The following is a 3,348-nucleotide window of genomic DNA, read 5'->3' as shown; positions in this document are numbered from 1 at the left end:
CACTTTGCATGATTTTTGTGTAGTTGGGGATATCAGATACGCCAAACCAGGAGAAAAGGTCGAAGTCACTAATAAATTGGTGGCTAATAATAGCTCTTCACGGCCGCTTTGCGACACGTGTCGTTGTCGTTGCCCAGGTCCCTTCATTCTCAGGGAAAGAAAAGACGTTTTTTTTTGTTCTTATTTTTGTTGTGTAACTCCATCCAGTAAGAGGCACTACGAAGTTAATTTCAGATGTCCTCCATGGGTATCAGGAATCTATTGATGGAGTTGCGAACCACCAATCAAAACCACAACGGAGAACATCGATGTTACGGGAATAGTTGTAGGAAATTATTACTACAAATTGTTACTAATTAGTGACTAATAAGTTGGGAAAAAAATTTGTAGCTAAGATGTCACTAAATGTGGGTATTCAGTTACTGAAAGTGTCAATTTAAATCTGTAGAAAATTTGCGACATAGTTTGTGACACAACATGTTGTAAGCATGTTTCACACAATTGAAGTCGTCACAAAATGTAGTTAAAGATAAAAAAAAATGTAAAATAATAAAAATATAAGTGTAACAATCTGCTATTAATTAAAATAATAAAAATATAAGTGTAAATTTTTTTCTTTAAGTCTTAATTAAAATCAAATCTAATACTTTTTAGATCCTAAACTTTCAATATCAAAATTATAACATTAAATGAGAGCAAATTACTTTATCAAAAAAAAAAAAAGAATTTTCTCATTGGCTAATATAGAAAAACCCATTTTTTCTTTATAAGAGATACACGTCATATATATACTACGTATTATGTAGACTATCTGTATGTCATATCTTTATTTCATTAATTAAAAAGTTATAGCCACTTGTAATTAAAATAAATAAACTAAAACCTAAATGCTCTTCTTTTTCGTTGCTTTACCTTGCAGCGCCGCTGGTAAGAGAAGTTTCTGTTCCTTTTTTTTCAGATCTAACCGCAAAACACATGGATTATACTTAGATTAAAATGCTTTGACAAAAATTTTAACGCTTCTAGGTCAATCTGTTCTACGCTTCCAAACACGAACCGTACGCTTCTCATGCGCTTCCAAATCAAAGTTTTTGGAATCTCGATTCCGCCACGCTTCCAGGCGATTCCGAGCGTTTCCGATTCCCATTCCGATTCTGAAGCGGGAATCGGAGCTTCAATGACGATTCCGTGTAAAAACACAGAGTATGTCTACGGAGCTGTTGTTTTGGTTTGTCACCTTCTCTCTCTCCTTCTCAATGTGTTTTAATTATTTTTTTGATTTGTATTTTAGGTTTCATCGACAGATCTGAAGAATCAGTGTCAATGGCGATGTCAGAGGTGGTGGATCTGAAGACCCTAGTGTCAACAACGACATCGGAGGTGGTGATCTGAAGACCCTTGTGTCAACGATGACGTCGGAGATGGTGGTGGAAGTGAAGGACCACCGAAGATGCTCGCACCTTTTACCACCGCCACTACGTTTTGAAGCTTCCGCCAGTTTACCACCAATACATCTCGGCCGCCGCCGTCGTTTTGTTCTCCGTTGCTCCGTCGCCGCAATAATACATATCCGTAGCTCTGGCCGATGCCATCTATAGATATAGTTGTATAGATATATATTTATTATACATATAATGAATTTAAGAAACAAATAAAAACTATTATTAATTTATTTTTCTAATTAATTTTTTTTTTATTTTTTTTTTAGCATTTTCCCATAAATTGTCTAGTGTCTAATTGGTAGCACTTTCCTACACTTTTAGTCACCAAATAATTATTAACTTTTTTGATCGCAAATTTGTAACTAATCTTTTCTTGCTACAAAAATCATAAGATAACTACAGAATTATTAGTAACTATATGACAAGTTTTTACTAGTGAATTATTAGTAGCTAGAATTACTACAAATAACTACAGAATTATTAGTAGCTAGAAATTTGGTCCGGTTAGATATAAATTTCTAAATCGGAAATACATGAAGTTTACGATTTATGTTTTCTTCTCCTAATGTTTAAGCAGCCATCTCTTCCACTCTTTCCTGTTTTCCTTGATTGTATTTGTAGGAGTTACGATTCCACTTTGCTTCCTGTTTTGTCTTCTCCTTAATTATGTTTTCATGAAACTTGTTTATGCAACTTATCACAAGCTTTTTATCTTTTCAAATAGTGTCTTTCTGCATGCTGACTGTAGCCTACACCTCCATTCTTTTGTTTTATGTCAGATTCAAAATATATATCATAAAGTGGAAACTGATCATATTCGTGGCATCAACATAAGAACCTAAAGCAACCATTCCAACATCACCAATCTAGTTTTTGTAACTCAGTGGAACTTTTGTACTTACACTGATGAGGTGGTAGTTAACGTCCGTGTTTGAAAGTAAATTTTTTATGTGTTTTATGAGCTTGAATTGATTGTTGTTGTCACTACTCACGACAATTCTTTGTCTACCTACATTTTACATTACCTGACAACTATAACATGATGATCATGTATATGTTTCCGAGCCTCGATGGAGCTTTGGCTCTGGCACGATCCCTTCTATATATGCTGTTTCCTACGTATGTTAGCCTACAACTTCATTCTTTGATATATATATATATATTTTTGTATCAATCAACAAGACAACAATTAATACAAATATTCATGGTATACGTGAAGTTAACACTCATACATTCACATAAGTTGGTGTAGCCTAGCTACGATAACACAATGGTCTTGTTTAGTCTAGAATCTCCAAGATTGGAAGTCTTCTTATTCCGTTCAAAATGCACTTGTTCTAGTTGTAATAAAGATAATTAAAAACAGAAAAGATTTTTGGTCTATATTATGTAAAAGTAGAAGTTATCTTGATGCAAAAAAGGTTTGGGGAGGCAAATTGTTTGTACATAGGAATCAAACCCTCTACTTTGAGAATCTTACTTTTGGATTACTAACCATTTAGCCACTAGATTTATTTTGTTTAGTACTTTAGTGTAACAATATCGACTATTTCAATTTTACTGGTGGTATAAGTACTGCACCCACAATCCACAACATGGATTCGCGACTGCTCCTTATCTCAATATTCACATTTATTTCTAAATTTCTTGTCATGTTGCATTGATTCATATTAGTATAAAATATTTTTATGATAAGAAACAAGAGAGGACTAAACGAAACCCACTTGAATGATTATTTTTATTAATTTCGAAGGCATCATCGTCGGCTCAGTGAACTTTTAATTTTGACTTCTTCCTTCGTTGATCTCGATTGATTCAATAAAAATATGAATACTTGCATATTGAGAGTTAAAAGAAAAAGGCAAAATAAGAAAATAAAAGATGTCAAGTAACTAACATGGCAGAC

General features: G+C 33.5%; 1 long non-coding RNA gene across 2 annotated transcripts; it reads left to right on the top strand.

Moving 5' to 3' along the window:
• LOC104779994 lies at positions 832 to 1,672 on the top strand. 2 transcript variants are annotated; one of them, XR_766617.1, is made up of 3 exons: positions 832 to 927; positions 1,027 to 1,203; positions 1,292 to 1,672. It is a non-coding gene; the product is annotated as an uncharacterized LOC104779994 (long non-coding RNA). The 2 variants fall into 2 exon arrangements; XR_766616.1 differs by lacking the exon at positions 832 to 927 and having other exon boundaries at positions 934 to 1,203.

The sequence above is a fragment of the Camelina sativa genome, chromosome 4, assembly GCF_000633955.1.
Source record: "Camelina sativa cultivar DH55 chromosome 4, Cs, whole genome shotgun sequence".
NCBI classification, from domain to species: Eukaryota; Viridiplantae; Streptophyta; class Magnoliopsida; order Brassicales; family Brassicaceae; genus Camelina; species Camelina sativa.
The sequence above is the reverse complement of the archived record's forward strand: the minus strand, read 5'-3'. Positions and strand labels throughout refer to the sequence as shown.